The sequence below is a fragment of the Syngnathus typhle genome, linkage group LG19 (assembly GCF_033458585.1).
Source record: "Syngnathus typhle isolate RoL2023-S1 ecotype Sweden linkage group LG19, RoL_Styp_1.0, whole genome shotgun sequence".
NCBI classification, from domain to species: domain Eukaryota; kingdom Metazoa; phylum Chordata; class Actinopteri; order Syngnathiformes; family Syngnathidae; genus Syngnathus; species Syngnathus typhle.
Window position 1 is genome coordinate 8,155,022 of NC_083756.1, and position 25,105 is coordinate 8,180,126.

Below are 25,105 nucleotides of genomic sequence, written 5' to 3' on the forward strand. Positions count from 1 at the left end.
GATACAACATGGTCAGTGTACCAAGATGTCAATTTGATATCAACACATTCAAATCCTGACATCACATTAACGCGTTCGTCTGCCTATTTGAAGATTTATATATATATATATATATATATATATATATATATATACAAAAATATAATATGCAATTGCTTTATTAGATTTAAGAAGAAAACCACTAAAAAGAGATTTTTCGATGGGGAAAAAAAAGCAAGCAGTGGACAAGGGTGGAAGCGACTCCTCAACACACACGCAAACATGAAGCCTGTTTTTTTTTTCTCCCGGTTGCATAACTGACTTCTCCCTTCAATTACATACTATTTCTCCCAAACAAAATGTCACAATCATTGCACACAAAGTAGTTCACCGGTGATTTGTTCTGAAAGCTGTGCGTCTTTCTCCGAGCTCTGCATTTTTTTCCATGCCCCGACCTCAATTTTACAAAAGGCATGGAAGAAAGGAAAATCATTTTAAAAATACATTTAATACATAATCAGTCCAGTTGAGAATGAGGAATTAATTAGACGACAACACTGCTGTAAAATATGACATTGTAAACAAACATGTATGTAAACAAACGTGTGTGTGGACAGAAAACAGGGATAATATTGATCACTGCTTTAAAGGAGGACTGGCACAAAAATACACACATATTTAAAAACCCAAAATAAAAAATGTAAATTTTAAGGAAGAGCACGTAGACTCCAGGCGTGAATCTATTTTCTGAGGAAAAAAAACATCACGCACCCACATTCTGCCTTCGTACTCGCTTAGTACGATTCCAAGATGCACCTGTCATGGTGCACGGTCACCTTTGCAAACGGGGATTATCTGGAGTCTTTAAAAAAGCTACCAAAGAGCACAACCTAAGTTGCTGGTTCAACGCCCACCGCTCCAAAAGCCTGCAGTTTTCAAAGTCGCCGTCTGACCCTGGCAGGCTGCCTCTCTCTCTCTATCTCTCTGTGTATTTCATTCTCGGTCCCTCGCTCACATCAGAAGCGTTGAAATGCACCCCAGGGCCAAATAGCACTGAACAACCCCTCTGAGCCAAAGGGGGGGTGTCTGGAATCCCTTTGCCCTGATATTTCACCAGCACCAGCCAGGAGCGTGGGGAGAGAAGTGGAGAGAGAGAGGGAGAGGCATGGGATGGATGGGAAAACGACAAACCAGGGCTGCATTTATTTGGGGTGTGTGTGTGAATGCCACACTGCAGGCTGTGGGATGGTCTGGAGAAGTGTGAGGTGTTGCTGTTAAGTGGGAAAGAGCATGCACAGATAGCATGGTGGAAGACTTGGGTTGGGGGGGGGGAGAAAAAAGGTGGAGGTGGTTGTTGTTGGGGGGAGATGGAAGGATTGGTCATGCGCAAGGTAAGAAAGAGGCTTTGTTTGATTGTATGTGGGAGAAGGAGGGGGTGAGGGGATGGGAGGGGAGGGGAGGGAGGGAGGTGGCTGAAGCTGTTGTCTGTGGGGTTATTATTATTGCAGGCAATCCGCGTGTGCATGTGCGTGTGCCAGAGAAGGCGAGATGAGGCGATATGAGATTCAGCTGCAGGGTCATTATATATATTTTTTTCCCATGTCACAAGGCTAAAAGGAGGTTTGAAGTCACGCACTTCCTGTCATTCCTCCTTTGCATTGGTCGATGCTAACCTGTCGTATGAGCAAAGTGGCTGATTGACTTTTGTAATATATCATACGACTACGAGCAAAGAAATATTGGTCAACCAATGTTGGCTACTTTTGGGACATTGCGCCTAATTTAATACGACGACAGTTAATGGGACTTTTTTTTTTTATGAGGCGCAGACATCAATCAAGAGGTGTCAGGCGACTGCTGAATCTGGGCTATGCTCCTCTTCACAGATGACTGATTAGCAAGCCAAAATCACCAGATCCATCTTCCGACGGTCACTTTTATTAGAGTCATTTTTAAAGTGACAGCAACCTGCCTTGTCTCACAACACTGGCCACCGCATATATATATTCTCATCCCAATTCTCATCCGGGTGCCCCCCCACTCGGCCGCATCCGTCTTCCTATCCCCTTCTGTCACCCGCTGTTTGGTCACTAACTTTCCTGTTGTTTGTTATCCCCGCGGCTTTTTTTTTTTTAAACTACTTCTATCTGACTTTTCCTTCTCAAACGCACACACACATACTGTGCTACTCATGTTAGTGTTAGCCTGCCACTCTCCTGGGTAAGCTGTGGTGGGCTGCATTTGGTCAGAGATGTGTGGGGATGATGAGTAAGAGGGAAAAAAATATGACTCTCGCATGAAGCATGTTGGAAGAATTTTGCAAGGTTTTTGTTTGCATGCTAAGGGCATAATCATTTCAATAAAAGGCCATATTCGTACGGTAAAAGTCTGACAGTTTCTGAAACCATTTGGAAACTATGATTATGTAATAGATTCCTGTGATTAATGAATTATTTAAAAACATTATGTTTAAAGATTATGGAAGCTAATACAATATTTACTAAATTATTGACTATGTTGGTATGTTGTTAACAGAGAGGTGTGCATTTTGTAGTGGGACTGATGCAATAAAATATTGAATTATTCATTTGTCATCAAAAATTTGTTTGGAATCGGTTAATGCTCTTAAAAACATTTGAGGAAAAATTGAATATGTTACATGTTTGCAACCTGCTATTGATTCAGTTTCAACTAATTTGCTGTTAAAGAAAAATAACAAGCTATGTAAAATCGAGCAACAGACTATATAAAGGATAATTCCTCTATGTAGCATTATTATGCCAAAAACATTTGCGACTAAAAAAAAAACCAGAGCAATAGATTCCCCATCTCACTAAAAAGAGCTTTGTTGTTGCTGTCTTACACGAGAGTACTCGCCCTGTGCAAAAAAGCTAAAAATGAAACTGAGTGCATAGCGTAGGTCACAGATGCACAGTATTCTAAGAACCAGATGAGTGGGACGGGTGAGTGTTAAAATCTGCAAGAAAAAAGCTATCAGTGGACCGTCTTGTGGTGGAAATTAGTTTCGGAGCTTGTCAGTCAAATTTACTCTCCTTTCCTCGGTTTACTTACAGGCTGTTTTGGAAATAAATCCCAGCATCAAATAATGATTGAGAATTTTTTCAAAATGGCAGCCTAGCTCTGTTTACCTAACTGTTTGCGTATACACGGAGGCCTGGCACTCTTACAGAGCTCTCCTGTGTCTTGGCAGGAGATATGCTAATCGCAACCGACATCAATCTGAAAAACATCGGGCCAAGTAACATGTGTCTGAGATTACATTTACAACCTCCCGAGAAAAGAGGGACACACAAACACAGGCGCACGCACGCACACAGAGATGCACACAAAAAGTGGGTCAGGTGAGGCAGGCAAACACATTTCAGGGCCAGACTCTCATTTACAATGCAAGAAATACAACAACAAAAAAGCCGATCAAACACTTTGTCACAAACGTTAAGGCCTCGATTTTAAAAAGCTTCGGAGTCGCGATGAACAGAAAGCATTAGTCAATGCTTTCTTGAATTAATGCCCGACGCAACACGCTTTCCTTTTGTCCAGACACTTAAAGTTATGATTTCCTTCCTGTCCCTTTTATTCTTATTTTTTCTCACAGAAAAAATGAGTCATACTTTTTCAAAGCTGCAATATGCATTAGACTTAGATGACAACCTGTGGCATATTTAACAGGGACGTACTTGAACATCAGAATAACGCCGACGTGTGTAAAATATGTCTTGCTCAAACCAAATTGGTTATGGCCATAAGATGTGTGTGTGTGTTGTGGGGGCAGATAGACGTGCACACAGGAAATCATAGTAATGGTGCTAGCAGCTGTGTCTGGCTAAGTGAACACATACGACTGGAGATATAGTGGATCGGTCCTCCCGAAAGCTCGGGGATCAAGTGTGTGAATATGTGTCGGTGTGACTGCAATGTAAAGTTGGAAATGCATGCAGAACATAAAGGATTGGATACGGTAACATTTTTATTACATTTGATTTAGTGAGAGCCATATCACAACTGAATATAACAATGTATGTATGGATGCACGATTAATACGATTTTTTTTTGCAGCAAAATTCCACAAAATATCATTAAAAAATTGAAATAAAATTACAAAATAATTGCTTTAATTTTTAATCTCAGCACACAACGTGTATATAACCTATTAGATTTTCTCAAGCACATAGAGCTAAAAAAAAAAAAAAGAAGAGCATGGTTAAAGCACACACCAGGGTTCCAGTAGTGAACCCGTTCTGAACTTTAGCCCATGAACGCTGTATTTTACGCTCGAAACTTTTGCTGACAAGCATCAACTAGTGTGAAATTCCCTGTAGATTAAATGTCCGAAGAGTTTTATGCCCAACCTGGAAATACACACCTGTGTGTGCATTTAACACTGCACTGATTTGGTAAATTTTTGGTACGATGTGTTTTGTGCAAAAATCAACCAATGTATGAATGCAAGAAAATAGACAGACCAGCATGACAAACTAGTCTCACAAAAACTTTTCATTTTCAGATATGTATAAATTTAACATCTAGATTACTGTGACTACCGCATCATACTGCACAAATATTTTGGTTGCCTCAATTCAATAAATGAGCCAGTATTGCATCAGGAATAACAATCATACAATACAAACAGAAAAAGAATTATCATTCCTGCAATTCAGATTTAGCACACATAATGTTTTAACTCAATGTTATTGTTGTTTAAATAATTATTTTTGGCACAGACAGTACAGTCGCAGCCCCTCTGGTGAAATAATTTGGATTTTTCTGTGGGCCTGTAAATTTCGCAAGGCCTCATCAAGCAAGCATTATTAATAAGAATGTGGGAAGAAAAGGGAAAGAATATAGCCTTTCACAACCATTAATACGTGATGTTTTTTTCCTTTTTTTTTCCTTTTTTTAGTCACCTCACCACTTTGTAATGCCACCTGGTTGTGGTAAAAGGCTTGTCTGCACTTTGAATGCAGTCAGAGTCAAGGCTGAGCATGAGGAGGTCACACAGAGGTAAGTCTAAATAAAGGCTCCAACTGGTATGCTTTATAATCTTCAACTTAACATATTGATCCAGTCAACATTCTGCTTAGTGGAGAGAAAGTTGCAGTTTACAGCTTGTATGTGCATACATACCATCTCATGGCATGCGCTTCCTTTGCCACAGCTATGCACCATAATTACATTAGACTTATGACCTCTCACAAGGGTGGAGAGCTGGACCATTTATAAAAACATCTTAATTTCATTCCATTTAAAACAAGAGAGGCCACTTCTGGAAGAGGAGAAGCCTGCACATATTATATATGAAAAGGAGAGGGGTGCTCTGTTTTTTATTTTTACTCCACAGTCTTCAGTGAAAGCTCTTTTTGTTGTCCACTGCTTGACTGACTTTAATAAGAAACATTCCATTGTAATGAATGTTGCTTTTACATATCGAATTTGTATTGCTTTGAATAAGGCAACAGCCGGAGATGCTGAATATTCGAACGACAGTGCAGGCTCTTATTCTAATGATTCAAGTAGATTCCTACATCTGTCTTTTAGGGAGGAAATCAAAATAGGACTGACGGTGATTTTAAACAAACAAGATGGAAGTAAAACTGGTTAATCATTATGATTTTAAATCCACCACCAACAAAATTCAACGTTTCCGCTGAATGCGCTTACACCACGTCCAACTCAAATGACAACTGTGAATCTAATACATTCTCATGTCAAGAATCTTTCTCATGTTCGTGCCATGAAAGTAAATCTACTCAAAGGCTCCGGTGGCTGAAATATACCCCACAGAGCTTTTCCATGCTGTGATGAGAGCTGCTAGTCACCGGCTAGCTTGAGGGTCCGCAACCCCTACGTCGGAATACCTAACGCACCTGCACAAAAAACAAGATAGCATTCCCACTTGCGCTGTCTGTAAATAGAGCCCCAAACTGACTTTGCACGTGTGCATGTTTTCAGCAATCAATAATTCATCTATCATGCATTTACAGAAGAAACACATATCTGAATTAACTCTACAGGGTTAAAAGTGCAACTGAAATATTTGATATGAGAAGTGATACATCCAAAAATGAAAGCTCAAGCTGTCTAAATTTGTAATGTACACATAAGCCTTGAGCTCCTAAAAGATGCAAAACATGGTCTCAAGAGATGCTTTTTTTAATGATGCAATTTTAGCGAGGATGGACATAGACGAGGGAAGCTGAATGCGCGTCTGTGTGATATCAACAACGCAACCCTTGATCTGTGAAGAGGAGGCGATGTATCTTAACAGTATATATTTGCACTGAAAACGATCATATAATGTGAGTTGCTTTTGTGTGTGTGTGTGTGCCTGTGTGCGTGCGTGTAGCTACTGAAAGCAATTCCTCAGAATAACCAGCAACTGGGGCTACCTGCTGGCATGAGCTAAGCTGGAGATCAATAACAAGTGTTTGTGCATCTATGTGCAAGTGTCGGTTCTATTGGTTATTTGTAAATGTGCGTGTGTGTGTGTGCACTATACACTTACTGGAAGACTTTCTATATTTGGCTGGTTTTCTGAAAGCAATCCATCTGAATCACAGGCCATATATATATTTCCATTAGCTGAACTAACAATTGTATCAGAGTCATTATACAATTACAGGTGAACTGGAGCAGATAGGATGTTAGGACCTACATTTTCACACATAGTGCAACATTATACGTAGATCAATCCATGCACTCACAGACAGACAGACAGACAGAATCAGTTGCTATGGTTTCTGAATACTTCTTTTGCACTTAAAGGGCAGGGTGACCCAGGAAGAGCGACTCCTCTCCTTCTGCTGACACGTCCATTACGCCCTGACAGCATGCAGTGACAAACCCAGTAGCACCTTCAACACAACTGTGTGACGTACTCTAGTTTGCATCATCGACAGAATGACAAAATCAACTACCGTAAATTCTGGACTATAAACTTCAACTTAATATATATTTCATTTATCTTCTAGGCTACTAAATTATATTCTACGACCTATCTATCTGACCAATCCATCCATCCGTCTGTTTGTGCTGCGGAGTTGCGTAGAAATATTGTAAAAATATCTCAGTGGATTTTTTTTTTTAAACTGAACCAGCCACCTGCACTATAAAGTGATTCAACATGAACATCATGTGGATTGCTTAAAATACTTTTGCACAGTACGTACCGAATAGGACAGCATCAATGAGATTTTGCTTTCACAAAGTTACAGAAAGTTAGCAAGCAGCAAAGCCCCATTGGCAATTATATTCCCAGCCTAGGAGTAAACATAATCACCCCAAAATATGGCGAAATAGTTCTGAAAGCCTTTTTTGAAGCTAGCAGTGGCTTGGACATGGTAATGAGGATGTTGAATTGGATGTGATTATAAAGAATTGTAGCACTGCTGTTGCTATTGCCGCACTGTGTGTACTTCCCTCCTGCCGAGCAACATGGACACCAAACTGCCAACTTTCATTTGAAATTACTGACTGTCCAATTAGTCACTGCAACCAACAGTTCAATGATCTCGAAATCATTCTGGAACAGCATGTTATATCTTATTGGCTGGCAAACAACGTTATCAAGCGGGAGGTGATGATGGATTTCGATGTGTGTGGAGGTGACGGCGCAAAAGGCTTCAGGGATTGTAGATAAAATGGCATGATTGTGATTTTCAAGTGATTCTTATATTAGATGATTAGATGACTGATAAAAGTTCACAAACCTCATTTCATGTTAGCGAACGATGGGGTGGGAGCGACGAGTGAGACGAGCGCGGAAAAACATATTTGATGAATTTAATAAGATGTATTAAAATTAAATGAGTTATATTTATTTGCAATAATAATATAATTGGGCACACACGTGCATTTTATGCGCCCCCCCCTAAAGACTGAGTTCTGCCAGTATTATCAGTTCAGTCAGGCTTATAAAAAACAACATTCCATCTCATCACAATACTGTGACACTGCGCCAACTTTAGTTGACAATAAACAGTTCACAATTTGCCACCAGAAAACTTGGAAAAACAAAGATGCAAATGCGCCATCACCAAACAGTTGCGCACACTAGGAATTTCAAGAAGCACTTAGAAAAGTGCTCCGAAACAACTCCAAACATCCTCAAATGCTCTTAGTAAAAATGCAAAAAAATCCAAGCACTCCCATTATACATAATTTAGGGGAATCTATATTCATAGAAGTGCAGGGCGTGTTGTGCTCAATGGGGTAAAACGCCCCTGTGTGGCTAATGGAACGGCCTGAGATGCGTGATTGAGTGAAATGTGCTGGAAAGATTGGGAGGAATAGCACAGATAAATAAAGAGGGAGATTCTGCTTTTTGCCGGGCTCAGCATTAATGCAGCATCTCCCCAGGTGATCAACACATTCAAATGAGGAGATGGAAGTAATGCGCAGACAGAAAGAGAGCGGGAGAGAGAGACGGACGGCCCACTTGAAGAGAAAGTCCCGCGCCACATGCACAAGAGCTATAATATCTCATATATCATCGTAATGTTACTGTTGGAAGGTTCAAAGGAAGAGGGCGAAAAAAGGCAGTGAGAAAATGGATCTTGGCAAATCCAAAGTAAAAAAAGAAAAAAGAACCATGAGACATTACCAAGGTTCTGCAGTAGATGAGTCGAGAAAGCCAAGGCTGTCACATGCATTTCTCTCCTCCTTTTTTCTCGTCGTCTCTTCCATAATTTTGCGTCAAATGTGAGCGGGCAGACTTTTCTTTTCACCTTCCCCTCTTCACATCCATTACCTTTGGAGAGATGCAAAGTGAACATTTCAATTGGATTGCAATGGCCGGTTAGCGCTGCTTTGATCCCCACTCTGCTATTTGGGGCCTCCATTGTTCCTGATTTGCTGCCATGATTTGCTTGCCTGGGGATAATGGCCGCAGAACTGCAGTCTGGCCTTCACCCGTCCGTCGACCCATTTCTTCCTCATCTGAAGCTCATAACAAATGACAGTTCCATGTGCAGCGCTACATCGAGTAGCGTCGTGTATCCTAGCGTTCAAATTCTTAAGTTGCAGAATCAAAAGTGCTCAATCCCCATGTGAGCTGACACCAAGCACTTTGGGCGTTAACTCCCGAGATACGGCGTAGCTTCAGTTGAGAGGCGGCCTAGAATAAAGAGAAGCGGCTGTTCGCCTGCAATTTTGTCGGGACACGTCGACTTTCTTTTATCAATCAAACGCTAGCAAGATGAAGATTGATGCAGCACAGACTTCAAGCATGCACTCATCTCGAGATGGTTGGAATTTGGCGCGTTCCAAAAAAAAAAAACCTTTTAAAACAGCGTATCGACAATTACGCCCGTCGTTGTCGAAGTGCTTCTTTTTTTTTTTTTCTTTAACACATCTATTTATTGTTGCCTACAAAGTCAAGGATAATAGAATATTCTTTTTTCAACGGGGCAATAGGCTTTTTTTATATGACACAGAGTTCACAGAGTGCTGTTATGTACGTAGCGGTAGGTATAAAGAGGAGCAAGCAATTTATATAAGCTACAACTTCCTGCACATCATGTTCACTTATATTCCAGGATGGTCGTGATTTCTAATAATTGTAAGGCTGTTACCATATTTTGAGGACTAAAATTATATTTTGGATGCTGTGCGACACCATACTGTCTCCAACTCAGTTGCACTTTCGGGAAAAAGAAAAATCGACATGAATCAATGTTTTCTCACGAACACCTACACTTTATTTGACTGTTGACACGTTTCTTTATGAATACGGACTGGCGCTGATGGCGATGATCAGTGTGCCATTCACACATACCTGCAGCAAGTGTAAATAGAACACGCGGCGAGAATTTGCTCGAGTGTCTGGTCTCCTCCCAGATACAAATGAACAATTTGTTTTCCAATTCTTTGCAAACCTTCATCTCAGACATTCAGCTTTGAAGTAGACAGGGGGGGGTGGGAGGAATGCAGGGAGGGGTCTGCGCAGATTGTACGATGGCGTGTTTGTCTTCAAAGGGCCCCGGCCGGCTTGCTTACAAATGCGGCGGTGAGTGCAACACCTTCAAGGTAAAATTGATAAATCTCGCTCTTTCATGGCAAAAAAAAAAAAAAAGTTGAATTTGGATGCTTTTTGGGATGCAAATGTTGTCAAACATAGCAAATAGAATCCAACTGTGCCAAGGAGATAAGATTTGGGGGGAAAAGCCAGAAGGTGATTACATTCATGAACATCCACTCGTGTCTGACTCGGCTTCATCACAGAAGATTGCAAACGTCTTTTCGTATTTGCCACACTTAAAAGAACCAAGGTGCAATGTAACGTGGGATATGATATAAAACCACAATATGTTGCCATAGCGCCAATATTCTTGCTAAAAAATAATCATCCACCTATCTTGTTTGACCGACTGATTCACAATGTAACTTTCTAGAAACTCTTCAGGCAAACAAACAAGAAGAGAAATGAGTAAAAGAGAAAAGTCATCAATTGTCCATCTGCTGTGGATGACATCCTCTCTGTCATGTCTGTCTCATCTGCTTGGATGGACACCACGGTCTTTCCCCTTCTTTCTCTGGGATGACTGCCTCACTCAAGTCCCACAAGACACCTTTTTCCCTTCTGTCTCTCGCCTCTTTCTTTCTCTCAGCTGCTACTATCTTCCTCAAACTTTATGAATTAGTTACAACCCCCTCTTTTACTTTCTCATTTTGGTGTGGCAGCAAATTCAATGTATGCCTCTAGACAAACTGTCTCTCTCTCTCTGTCTGTCTGTCTGCCCATCTTACCTACTGCATCCACCTCAACCGTCAAAGCAAAAACCTCCTTGGGAAAAAAGATTGATTAATTTTGGAGGAGAAATTATATTGATGTATTTTTTTTTTCCCACCCCCAAAACCGTCTTCCATCCGCAAATGAAATGCAGCTGTGGCTCGAATGAGTCCACAACTCCCTGCCGTCCATTTCTTCTTTTTTCCTAGATTGGGCAGACACAGCGGGTGGCGCGTATGCGTGTGTACATGCGCGAATGTGTGTGTGTGTGTGTCCGACTCCTTTGTGACCGCTTTTCTGAACCCGGAGCCTCCCTGCACGGAGGGAAATGGCGGACTGTGGCAACGACAGGGCAGTTTTACAGTGTAGCGGGCTGAATGTTAAACTTATATTTAATGTATGACATTTCACACAAATCATCCGGCCACAGACATGACCCTGGGGTATTCCGCAGATTGCTTTTTCAGTGCCTCAGCAACTGTGGGATTGTTCGTCCCACTGAGAGAGGAGAGAGAGAGCGAACAAACGACGGGGAGCGAAAGAGAGAGAGAGTTTTGAAGGAGAAAAAAAAAGACTTTGAATTTGGTGGAATGATCGCCCTCTCGCCACTTTGTCCGTCCCGGGTTGGAAGCTTTTTTTTTTGTTGGTTCTTTTTCTCTGTGATATCATGATCGCAGGCCGTGCCGAATTGAAAACATCTTTGGCAGTCTGGAGGCTGTATGAAATACCCATACATTATATGTCGTACAACACCAGATTGGATAGCAAAACAATTATGCCGCTTTGCCGTCTCGAAAGATCCTCCCCGCGCCCCTCTCAGGCCTCCCCGTCCTTTAATTTCCACGAAGAAAAAAAAAATGCTGTAAATATTGCACGTCTGATTCCCTCTGTGGGGATACATGATATGGAAATAGCGGCAGGCACAATAAGTTCATGAATACGCAGCGAGGGAGGCCCGAGCATGCCCCTCAAAAAACACTCAGGCGCTGAAAATAAATATAGGGCTGCGGCAAGCTTTTCAAACTGCCCTAAACCATACAAGCAAAGCAGAAAAAAAATAAAAATCAACATTTTCTTGGCCTTTCTTGTCAGCTCAGCCTCGCAAAACAAAGCATTGATACCAACTGACTGTGGTAAGCGTCATCCATTTTATCTGAAGGGACATTTTTCAACATTTTGGCCTGTTTTGTTGCTGCCAAGAGCCGCGCCGTCCACTAAATCAGCGTCACTCCCGCTTCTCAAGGTTAGAGAATGCGAGTGGGGAGTTAAGGAACATTAGGGCATGCTTACCTGTCACACTCAAAATAGCATGGACACACACCTGTGCGCACATGTACACAAACAAATCAACGTACGCGTGAGAGAAGAATTAGGGCCACAATGGAAGCAAAAGACGTTTTGATCTTACAATTCACAACTGTATGAGATGAAAGTCATATTTATATTTTTTTCTTATTATTATGCTGTGACTTATTTCTCATGGAATATAATACATTCTTGTAACATTCTAAATGTCCTTTATTCTCTGAAATATGTCCCAACATCCTTTTCCTACCATTTTGCATAAATTGCAACTTTTTCTTCTACCATAATAACATCCTAATTTCAATGTATGCATTTCTCATAACAAATTTAATCTTGTAAAAAAAGATTATATTTACCAAACAATATTTCCTAATATTATGATTTCCTTATTTGCATTCTAACTCATAGCATGGGTCATTTCCGCTTTATTGGGCAAAATCAAAAATGCATTGCAATTGTTTTTCTGCAGTAGCTACTAACCGATTGTACCAACCTATATATAAAAATAACATGACCTCATCACACACCCAAGCATGAAATATTTGGGCAGATGAAGGCTAAAAAAGACTTCAAACTCACAACACAATTTGGCAGCGTCGTCATGAGAAACAAGTGAGTGCATGATGTCTAATTATGCAGACACGTTTGATAGGGTTCGCAATGTCAGCACTGTAAACACTACAAGAGAGATAACAAAGAAAATCATACACTGTAGTGTAGTAAAGCCCCCTTGAAACCACACACCCAAATACACAAACACTCACTCACAAGTCCCGACCACAGCCTACAGCATAATTAACAGTTTTCCCTCAGGGCGGGCGCTGGGAAACCTGTTCCTAATTGGAACCCAGTTGGGATTTTACATGGATTAAAATACATGAGGTTCGTGTAAAAGGGAAACACACACACTTGTAAAAAGGGAATAAAAAGAGCCCAATAAGTTGGCAACTTTTACCCTCAATTTTTATTTACGCTAAACCCAGCATGATCCGTGCTGTCTCGCTCCGCGCGGCTCGAGTGAGTCTCCAAAGGACAATTACAGAACTATTTTGGCCCCTTCTGTTTTGTATTCTGTTTCCCCCCCCCCCCCCTTTCTTTTATTTGTGTTCCATTTCCCTGACTTAAGCTGTTGTTTAATGGACAGCACTGTGACAAGAGAGGAGTTTGCCATCAGATTGAAGCTGCTTGGCCTTTTTGCCAATTTGCCAGCAGCCTCTTCTGTACTTGTGAGACGGCCAATTAGCTGACCATCTGACAGAGGCTCTCTGACCGTGGCTATTAAAATACCAAGAAACACACACACACCCGCACACATGCAGTACATACATAGACAAGCATCAAGTGCAGCGCGCCTATGACTAGCCGTCTCTATCTGCAGTTTTTGTGCCTAGATCTCACCCCTCACCTTGCACTCACAATTAGGATGGGCGCGCACATACAAAGAGAGGCCTGCAGGCATTTTCCTTGCCGCCTAAAATACGTGCTCTCTGACCCCCAGCTTACACAGATACACACACACACACCATCAGTTTGCCATCATAGCTCCTCGTCCGAAAATGTTTCCTTTCTCCTTCTGTCCGCAAGGCCTCCTCTTATATCACCATCACCAAGATCCAGTCTCTTATCTTTCATGTTTTGTGTTTTTAAGGTTTATTTTATCCATTGAAATTTCACATGTAATATAATAAGTAACTGTAAATATAAAACAATTTTTTTACACCCAATGACACAACATTAATTGCACGTGCACAAACGAATGGCCATCAACTAGAAATATACAGCAATTAGTTATTTTGTTTAAGATTTGCAGAGCAGTAACACCAATTGATGTATTGTTAAATATATCTCACTGACAGTGTCACTAAAATGTGAGCAACATTTGGCAAAAAATAAAAATCTACGTCATTAAAATGTTTCTATCCAAGTACCTAATGAAGTGTTTTGTGAATATTTAGAACCAATGCGTGACCAGAAATGTAATCTATTCAAGGACAACTGAAAATGTCAACAACAACAAAATGGAAGAAAGAAATACATATATATATATATATTAGAAAATTACTATTAGCCATACAGGTGGACATAATGGACAGAAAAGTGGTTTTGATAAAATTATACAAATAAATACCATTATTCAAATTAGATACCAAAAAAGACATTTGGAAAGAAGCACAAAAGCAACTCGGAGAACCTCTCCCCCCTGAAGTCTGCACCTTTAAGCAACACCCCCCAAAAGCAGCCCAAGCTTTCTAACCCAAACACCCCACCTCCCTACAACCCTGTCTTTGTTGTCCATCAGTGGTTTGTTTTAAGCCTCAGCTCAGATGGCGTCACCCCTCTCCCTCCATGGTCAAGTTCAAGGGTCCTGTGGAAACACACCGGGTGGTTGTGGCGTATGCATGTGTGTGTGTGTGTGTGTGTGTGTTTGCGTGTGGGTGTGTGGGTGTCGGGGCAGGGGGGGGGTCTATAAACATACAAGGCGTACATGCTTGTGCACCAGCCGCACACATGAACACCCTCGGCCGTATTCCTCACAAGGAACCATCCATCCATCCATTATAAAATAAAATAAATAAAAATAAATGTCATAAGAGCACACTTGGCGGAAAGGTTTTTAAAAAGCATGCTTTTAAAAAACAAAAACAAAAAAAAAAACCCCGTCAAGAATAAAACGAAATGCACTGACACCTACACAGTGTTGACGGCGCACCTGCCTCCTCAAGGTCTGTCGGCTGCAGTCAAAATGGTGGACACAATAACGGCGGGCTTTGATTCCTAATATGGAGGAAACAATTCTATTTTTTCACTGGGGCAGCTCATACCGGGCGCTCCAAATTCAACCTCTCTCTCGCTCTCTTTCTCTCGCTCACAAACACACACACACGCACGAACATGCACACACACCCTATCTCAGTCTATTTGGTGATATATGTGGACATCAGTGTGCATGTCAGCTGCAGCAGAAATTTAAGGAAAGGGGAAAGCGGGGGTGATGCACGTTCACAAACCTGTCTTCGAAATATGCACTACTCAAGGTGAATGATTACATTTCCATACTCGGTTGACTTTCAGATTAAAACATTTGAATCAAATCATTGTGTAAAACTGAAATAAAACAAACAATTATTTGCATTTGAAATGCAATCTTTCCATCGGTCTTGTGCTTAATCCTAATTCATTTTCATATAATTCTTTAGAGACTATTTCATTTCCAGAATTAACACAAAAGGAACTCTTCTCACCAAAGATAATTATACAGTTAAAGAGAGTTTGCTCATTAAAAAAAATCCCATCTGCATGACATCAAATATGAATCTTTGATCTATCTCATTCTGTCCCTGATGGTTAAATGCTGTTAATTATATTCTGTGGGAAAAATTAACTTCCTTGGAATAATTAACACAGCGACTGTACATTTGTGTGCTGCTATATTAAATCCTGTGACAAACAAAATTATACAGATCCCCGAAAGCCATCCACTGCATATCAATAACATGCAGACATTTCTGTAAATTTTTGCATGATGTGAAAATTGCACAAAGCTCATATATGACCCTCACATATATTGGGTGGATATGATGAGAGAAGGTGCCCCCCCTTCTCCCTATCTTATTATACGCCCCTATAGAATATCACCATCTCCCTGGTCTGTGTGTACATACACAGTCAGATGATTCATATTATCTTTACCACCCAACTCCTTGCTATAACCTTCCTTCCTGCCCACCATTATGTAAAACTATGGATTACCTTCGGTATGTGTGCAAATCCCACATTTGCGAGCGTGTCGCATGTGTGTTTGGGATGGATGTTGTATGTATACATGCATGCATGTATGTATGTATGCATCAGACCCCCCCCCCCCCCCCCCCCTCGCTTGTGCCTTCCACATCTATCATGCATCCATAGGTCTATCAGCTCCCCGAATGAGGTGTGGGGAGAGAAGAAGGGACATGGGCGGGGTGGCGGCGGAGCTGGCAAGGGAGGGGGACGTTAGGTGGGGGGGACAAGAAATAAATGTAACCCCCTCCCTTACTTTAAAAATGCACATACATTTCCATACATTGAAAAGGCAGTGAGGTGCACACACCCTTGCTACTCTATCCCCAATATGCAGCCCCCCCCCCCCCACACACACACACACAAACAAGAACAGTGAATACAACAAAGATGGATGTGTGTGTCCCGTTCAGTGGGTGCGGGTGAAAGTCTAGCCCTTCGCCATATTTATCTTCATAAAAGCATGAGGTGCATGTGTGTTTGTTTGTTCTTTACTCTTCATATCGTGTATTTGTTCTTTTTTTTGTAAAGATTTACCACACCTGAAGAAAAAAGTTTTTAAAAAGTATACTTATATTTATATATCACACCTAAAAAAAGGATTTTAAACATTTGATGTATTTCCTTACAATAGATTGACATCGTATTTTCACCACAGTAAAATTGTTCATGCAAGAATTTGAAACATTTTTTTTCAAAGTAAGCAATGAGGAGCTTAAAGCAGAAACATCCCCTTTCTCTAAAAAAAGCAGCTGCAACCTCACTTTTTGTTGATAATGACGGGCCTGTTGTGAGACGCAAGCGCCCGATTGTTCAGCAGGACGAGTTTGTTCAGCAGAAGTGATTTTGGGCTTTTTGAAAGTTCCATTTTGCACTCCCCAGGCGCCGCATATAGGCCACCCCAGGGAGGCGTGTGTGTGTGTGTGTGTGCCTGTAGTGTAAAATATTCTGACTGAACTGTCTTGTGGTTCATGGAGCAGGGAGATGTGTCCTGCCTCTTGCATTCTAATGTGAGTGGCTTTTGGAAGTAAAAGTAAACAGATATGCTTGCTTGGATGCATTCGTGCAATTGTGTGTGCTCATGTGTATGTGTGTGTGTGGCAGGACAAACCTGCTATGAACCTGCATGTATTAAGATGCACATGTAAACAAGTTGCACATCATGTCTTTTGCTTCTGCACTTTGATAACCTCATCAGTATTTTGTAAAAATGATAGAAAAGTCAATTAAAAAAATAGGCTTGCGGAAAAAGCACCAGCTGTTTTTGTACCTGTCTTAAATAATTGTCCATATGGCACCTGTACGACTGTAATATAAGAAGCTAAGGGCTCTCTTGGCTAGGATGTTATAACGGAGGTGGAGAGAAGGCTAAGATGGGGCCCTTTAAACAAAATATGACCCCCGTTAAAATGATCCCATTCCTATGGTGGACCATATTTCCTGCACCTCTTCCCTCTCCCACTCTGGTTCCCCGTTCGCGCACAGATGTGCTCTCTGTCACGGCCGCGATGATAAATTAGCGCGGCTGCTGCCGTGTGAAATAGGAGCGGGTGTCTGGGTGCAGAGGGCGATCCGGTGGACAATGCCAGGGATGAGCCACTGCTAGTTCAGCTGTGGAGGAAAGCTTTGGATGGGACCGTGTCATGGGTTGGGATTGCTGGCAGAACGTTGACACTTTGCTGGATGCTCCTTAGGTTTAACACCCTCACTATTTTCTACCTTTGCATTCAATACAACTGGTTAGTGCAATTTGTTTTGGGTACAATCAATTGGTGTGTGTGTGTGTGTGTGTGTGTGTGTGTGTGTGTGTGCATGATAGGGGTGGGATGTGGAAGCAGCTGCATGCACAATGTGTTTTCTTTGTGTGTGTAGGATTCTTTTACCTGCAGGCTTTGGTTGGTGTGTGTTAGTGTATGTGTGTGTGCGCAGACATGTGTTTCTTATGAAGTAAGGCCCATGCCGGGCAAATTAATTCTCAGAAGTTGCGTGGCAGGGGCTCTCCTTCCCTTTGAAACGGGGCATACGGCTCCCTGTAATCAATAAGTCAAGCCATCTTGGCTGCATGTTGCAACCCCCCGGTACACAGATGAAGAAGCCCAATTTACTCATCATAAATTCTGATTCCCACAATAAATATGAGAGGAGGTCCCTCGGTATTTGAATACGTGGAATCTCAGGGGTGTTTGAAACGCCGAACGGCTCTCGCCTCCGCCTGCAGTTGCTTTTGTTGGTCCGAACGCGGGCTTTGTGTTGAATAATAATGATGCGTGGTCAAGAATATTTATTTTTGATCTGAAAAGATGAAAACACAACAGGCCCGGGACTTGCTTGACTCATCCAGATGTCCGATCCCATCGTACGTTTGATGCATTTCATGTTTTCGTCTACCTTTTGGAACACATTTCTCTGCTCCCGCATCTTGGCATTTTCTAATAAGGCCCGACAGCCACCTCCAGACAAGCGCTGACGTGCACGGGCAAAGGCACGTGACGTTTGGGGACACGCTAATCTATCGGACAAGCGGTGTCTCTCCCGTTTATAGCCTCATGTTTAAAGTCTACGGGGTGAAACGGGGAGGGGGAAACGGTCCGAAATTTGGCGCACCTATGGCTGTGACTGAGGCCTCTTGCATCTGTTCAAGCAACTCAAAAGCATATTGTAGCACTAAATCTTTTTATTTTATTTTTTTTTGTTGAGTGTCAGTCACAGCATACATTTTTTATTATATTTAGTTAGTGTTTTCACGCACTGTACATGTGGGTAAACGTGATTTAAAGCAACGTGGCATCTCTATAACAAGTGGTTTTGTTTGGTGGCAAAGATCTACATGACATTTATGAGCCACGGTGAATGTTTGGACAAAAACGGCATGACAACACGTGGCCCGGTATCAGCAGCTTTACTTTTATAAATGGCACCAGGGGCACTTAGCAACCAATCGGAATATTTGTTTCTATCTCCATCACAATTATAACATGATGTCAGCAGTGTTCACATCCGAAATATTTTGAAAATACGCCGGCTTGTACGGGTCTGTGCGATGAGCAACACCTGGTATATCCATCAGCCATGGATTTAAAAATATATTTTGCTGTGAATTAGAATTATTTATGTCACAAGTGGTGTTTTTTTGGGTTATTAAAAGAGAACTTAAAGATCCTATACGCGTCTCAAAAAATACCAACTCGAGGCAATTAACTGTTGCGAATTACTAAGGAGAGGAGAGCGCAGTTTTCAGTGTTAGTCAATACAGACGTTTTCATTGGCGGGGAAGCATTACGAGCGCTAATTCCTCACCTGGTAGTTACATGCGTGAAGAGCTAATCCATAAAACTGCTCCTAAGTGGTTCATCAGTGAGCGCCCCGGCATTGAACGTCGTCAATTAAGTCGCCTAAATGTCTGGCTAATTACGCTAACACCCTGTCTCTCGCATGATTACGACTCTCTCACACCTCACTAATTGCGGCCGTTTTTTTTTTTTTAACAGTGAGGTTTTAGAGTCTTCAAAGGTTTGATTGGCAAAACAATTTCCAACGCCATCACCAATTACAATCAAACAGCTTCCAAGGCCAACGATAAAGATTTCTAATGAATGCATGTTTAAGGTCACTGAATGTTCACTACTAATAAAATACAATTTGTTCTTGAAGTATTCTTGGCGTTATAATTGTAACTAAAGACTGAAAAAAATAAAGTGATGTTGAGCAAAAATCTTACAGCTTGTATTTAGATTAAAAACCGTCCATCTGGCCATAAATCATCAACATAATAACCAGGATAAAAATCCAACATTTTTGTTGAAAACAATTCTTGGAAGACACACAAAGCATCATTTAAGATTGTTTTCCATGTGTCATTGTTTGAGTGGTTATCTATTTATTTTTTTGACAATGTTTGACCATCGAGAATTTTAAAACATTACCTTATAACAATAGTTATTATAGCAACAGCAATGGTTTTAAAATATAGAAACTGCATACATTTTTAATCTTATGAAAACTACTTTCTGCATTGCATATCCTCCTTTTTTGTATATTTGACTATGCTGTGCCCAATTTTTTTGTCAAAGCTCCTACTAAATCCTCATGAGAGTCTGGCGAGTACTATCACAAGTCAGCGTCAAAAATCACAGACGAGAGCGTTTGGAGGAAGTGGCGGCGGAGGAGGTCTGGTGAAGAATGAGAGGCGATAAAGATCTGCTCCGGGCCTCTCCTTGCCTTGGCCCACAGGTCTGAAGAGCAGAGCAAATTGCGCCTGAAAGGAGATGATACTCATCGGAATGTTAATGGCGCTGAATATTTCAGAGGTGGGATCATCACACGGCAGGAGGAGGATGGGTGGGTGGCTTTCCGAAAGCATTTAACGTTTGAGGTTCAACTCTGTTATTGTAAAGCCCGAGTCAAAGATGATTCCGACGCGCAGCTAACAAGGCCCGTGAGCGGTCGACGAGGTTTGATCTCTCCCAAAACACACTGAAAACTTAATGCTCCTCCGGAATGTCTGATCACTCAGAGTAATAATTCAGATCTCCTTTTTTAAAAAATTCTTTGGTCACGTTATAGTCGACTTTAGATTCACTGGACTTCCCGATGCAACTTCCTGCCAGCTTTTTCTTTGTTTGCGGCGGACATTTGTCAATCTCAGGATGTGCCGTAGCCTTGAGCGATAAACGCAGATAACTCGTATTCCTTGTGATTCTTTGTCCGCACATGTGTGATTGTAAAACAAAAGACATATGGAAAACCCAGTAACGGTGGCTATTCGACAAAAGTGTTTCTTTTTGAAGAAGAAGAGAAACATCATGGGAGTTATAAAAAGTACACAAAAAAATAAAGGGTGAGTAGGGGATGTCTATACAAACATCTGTCTTCCTCCCTTTGATTCAATCAATCCTTTCTTTAGCCTTGAGAGTAAGACAGAAAGAGAGAGGGCTCTTATGTGCATTGAAAGTTCAAAAAAAAAAAAAGAAAAAGATGCAGGAAGGGAGGAGGAAGTAAAGGGGTCTAAAATTAAGAGAATTATTGCATGTTCCCAGATGTGTGCAAGGAAGATGACCTGCAAGTCAAAGTTGTCCCCCATCAATCATTGCCATATGCTCCCGAAGAAATGGATCCTGCAGGACACTTCATATTCTTCCTTCTGATTAGTTCATTTGAGAGATGAAGGAGGGGACGGGATGGTGGGGTGGGGTGGGGTGCCTTTCGGTGGGTGAGGGGGTGGCGTCCTTTACAAATGGCTGGCCTCAATGTAACCCAACCGGAGAAGGTTCAATGTCAAAGTGAAGGCTCGCTATTTAGGACTTCTGAGATTTTTTTTTCTCTTCCTCTCATGGCTACCTTTTTTCCCCACCACCTCTATCTGCTTTAATTACTTGACGTAAGTACATACAAATAAATCAATGAAGATGTTATTTTTGGTGAATGTGTACTTTGACTCAAATATCACTTTCAGGTACTTTCAACAAGACTGCTTAGCGTTGATTGATCAATGAGCCGGCATTCACCCTCCTTACTTAATCCGCTGGCTTCTTCCCTCTCCTGACTTGGCGCTCCCTCCGCTCACCTTTCACTCCCGGGGCATGGGTAATTATCGGCGGGGTCTTAGTGACTGCAAATGAAATTACCATTTAAGAGAGTGAGGGAGAAAGAGACATCCCCTTTGCCATAGGAGGGGAGCTTAAGTGAGGCGGCTCGGATTTCAGCTATTGATTTTTAAACTGCTACATCAGAGTGTAATGCTTTCATAATTTCAAATAAACTGTCCGGTAAAACGAAGTACTAATGAGAGAATAAGGAAGGGCGTACAGAGCAAAGCTAGGGGTTGAATTTTAAGTGTTGATGCATGTAGGACATCAAAGTGAAGCGCTAATTAGGTCAAACGATTCTTGTGTCGATCAATATTGAGCTGTAAAATTCTGGAAATTCCAATTTGAGATGTTTTTATCATATGTTGTCACAAATAGTTAAGGCTGAATATCCAGAGAAAAGGGCACTCTTGAAATAAGTGTGTGTAATGGTGAAACAAGTTAAGTCACTGATAAGGCACAGAGATGATGAAAAGTTTTTTTTTTCTCCCCCTTTGTTTTGGATTAAAACGCATAAAGCCTAATCGGTCTCGCTCTTTCTGTTTCCCACCACAGACCGCGGGCCGTTGGAGGCATCTTAAAAATCTCTTACATCTGGAGGAGCCATAATTCACAGGATTTGGCCTGACAGCCATGACAGCCATTGGGGCGGCCAGCAACAACTGTCTCCTGTGTTAGCAGCCTAGTATGTGTCTGAGAGAGAGCGAGAGAGCGAGAGAACGAGAACAATATTTGTATGCCTTTTTAGTGTACATTTAATCTATGCAGATGCTATTAAATGTGATCAAATTTGCTCTGATATAATATCAATAATATAATATACATGACAGCAATATATTTTGAATTATTTCTGAATTACAGTCAGGGTGAGGTGCAGCCACAGGTTGTTGCTTTTCTCAAACGTCATCGTGATATGGCCCTAAATATTCCACACGGACAGTAGCGAAGCCTAAAATCCTGCATTCCACATTCCTCATTCAGACGGCTTGCCTGCTAAGCCGGGCAGCACATGAACAGCCATTGTTAGAGAAGGAGAGGAGGAGCGTCATGTATTTCTCTCTCTCCGGCCATCCATCCATCTGTCCGTCTATCTGTATTCTCTTGTCACACATCCACGTCTAGCTCTCCTTGTCCGCCTTCATCTCTCTTACGTGTCGCTTTACTGCCCACTCCTACCGTTCGCCTACCACCTCGTATTTCTTTTATCCTCGTCTATCCCTCACTTCTGGTTCCCACTGACGTTGTTAGGCTGGCAACTCTTTTACGATGCCTTCTGCTTCCTCCGTCTTTGTGTCCCTCTCGATTCCCTCTGCACGTCTCCTTTCCCGTCTGCCTTTCCAGAAATTCATGTCGAGCTTTTCTTCACATTAGATACAGATTTATGACCTACAGCTTGATCCCCACGGTCACTAAATTTGATACCATTGACTAAGCCACGTTGTTTTCTTGTATGTTCGGACTTCACTGCGCTTGCGGGTAGGCTCGGCAACACCTGTCGGGTCCCGAGCGTTCCAAGATGGCAGATTTATTTTTAATCGCTTAGTGCCTGATTCAAATGTATATATTATATTAGCGTTGTTATTCTTCACTTTGCGTAAGGCAAACACTGAGGTTGTTGGAGCTGTAGCAAGGTGTGTGTGAGGGGTGTCCGTGTGTGTGTTTGTGTTCATGTGGGGGTGGGAAAAAAATGCCTTTTGAGGCCGCACATTTGTTTTGATTTTCATTGCATTTACTTCATTTAATTTATCTTTGAAATGAGTAAAATATATTTAAAAACACATGCAATACTTCATCTAATTATATATCAGGCGGCACTGTGTTTTTGTTATACATGTATTTACAAACCTGACGTATTACAAATTGTTTTGATGAGTACATTTTTCCAAAATGAGCGTATCATTTTTAGAACTGTTGGAACATTTGTTCTGAAACACATTTGGAGTTTAGCTCATATGAGTGTGATCATTCTGTTCAGATGTTGAAATGATTAATGTCATATCATATTTTAGGAGATTATACATGGAGGTAAAGCAAGATGGCGTGCATTAAAAGGGAAATTGCCTATTTTTGTGCTGATTCTTTTTTCTTATTTTCTTCTTACGGATGACACCATCTCTAAAGATTCAATTGTATAAACATACACTCTTTGAAGTGAGAAAAAAAAATAATAATATAAAATAGAAGACAAACAGGTGGAAAAGAATCCTTATAGAGTTTGATAAAGAATTCTGACAGGAGTCACGTCACAGGCGCTTGTCCTCTTGCCATGCATATTTGATTTGCTCTAGGTGGTATTTGTAGTGTATTTATGTTTCCTTATTTGAATCCTATTCCACAAGTTGCCACTGGTGGGGCGCATTACAATGACACCAGCCATTGTAATGTTGTTTGCGCCAAGCCAGGTGGAATTTTCCGTTTGATGTTTGCTTGTGCTGAAATGCACCAAATAAAAGCCTCGCGAGATAAAGGTGTGTTCTTGCACATGTCTGAGTGTGCGTGCGCCTGTTGCTTCAAACTATTCATCTGTCACTCAATGTGTGCACATTGTTTGCACCGGTGTGCTCACATCCACGTATAAAAGTCATATCGTGCTTGAGATCAAATGTTGTATCAAGGAGGAGAGTGACAGAGATGGCCAAAGTGATGGCTCTTTAATGTAACCTATCCTATCTCAAACCAAAATAAATAGAAGAGCAGAAAGACACAGAATAAGCAAGTGTGTTTTAGGGCAAATGGGGTGACATGAAACACTTAGACAGAAAAGCGCTGAACACGACGGCGGCTTTGTAGTGACAGAAAAGAAACGTCCCACCAAAACACCGAAAGAGAATAAATTGGAAGCGTCGCAGACTGAAGTTATTCGCACCTGCCTAAGATAAAGTAGAATCCACACAGTTGAACACAATACATTGTGTGACCTGCCATTTCATCTTCCCATTCATTAGTTACATATTCTCAATAAATAATAGTCATTTATTATTTCCATATGAACCTGTGGTTTGGAAGTAAAGCATGACTGCATCTGTCAACAAAAAAGTATGTGTCGATCTATCTTTGTCAGCGACTGTCAAAGTATCCCAACTCTCTTCATTGTCTTGTTTCCTCTTGACAATATTGCAATGGTTTTCTGGTTCAATAAAATACAATACATGTCAATATATTTTATATGGAGCCGCAAATACCTCCTGTGCTGTAAAGAATAGCCAACTGCATTTTTTGTGGCCGTTTCGATCGTGTTTGCTCGCTGATCGGCGGGCCTTGAACATTAAGAATTATAGCAAACAAAATAATCAGGCAAATCTTTTCAGCTTGCTTTGTCGTTCATGCCACATTATGCCATTTTCATACTAAATAAATACATTAAAAACATCTATAAATAAACACTTATAGTATCTTTACAATATTGTTACGATCATCACACGCACGCACGCACACACTCACTCACACACACACACACACACTCCACGTTCCTTCTCCTTGTCGCCCCTCCCTGTGCCTCAAGCTCTCCTTACCAGGAAATTAACCTTGACATTTGCAACACATAATTCCCTCTAATAAAATAAGCGTGTAAATATATATAAACAAACATGTGAAACATTTACAGATGCAGCCGTACGCAACTAAAGGACCAGCATGAAGTGCTCGGAGAGCATACAAGTAGATCTGTAAATGGCATGCCTCTTCCCCACATGCTTTCTACATTGACTAT

The 25,105-nt window shown here is 41.3% G+C and overlaps 1 long non-coding RNA gene across 1 annotated transcript; it reads left to right on the top strand.

Annotated features, from left to right (window-relative positions):
* Nucleotides 1-1,135: 1,135 nt before the first annotated feature.
* On the top strand, nucleotides 1,136-24,472 carry LOC133143572 (uncharacterized). Its single transcript, XR_009710446.1, has 3 exons — nucleotides 1,136-1,370; nucleotides 4,901-5,001; nucleotides 21,952-24,472. It is a non-coding gene; the product is annotated as an uncharacterized LOC133143572 (long non-coding RNA).
* Nucleotides 24,473-25,105: the final 633 nt, after the last annotated feature.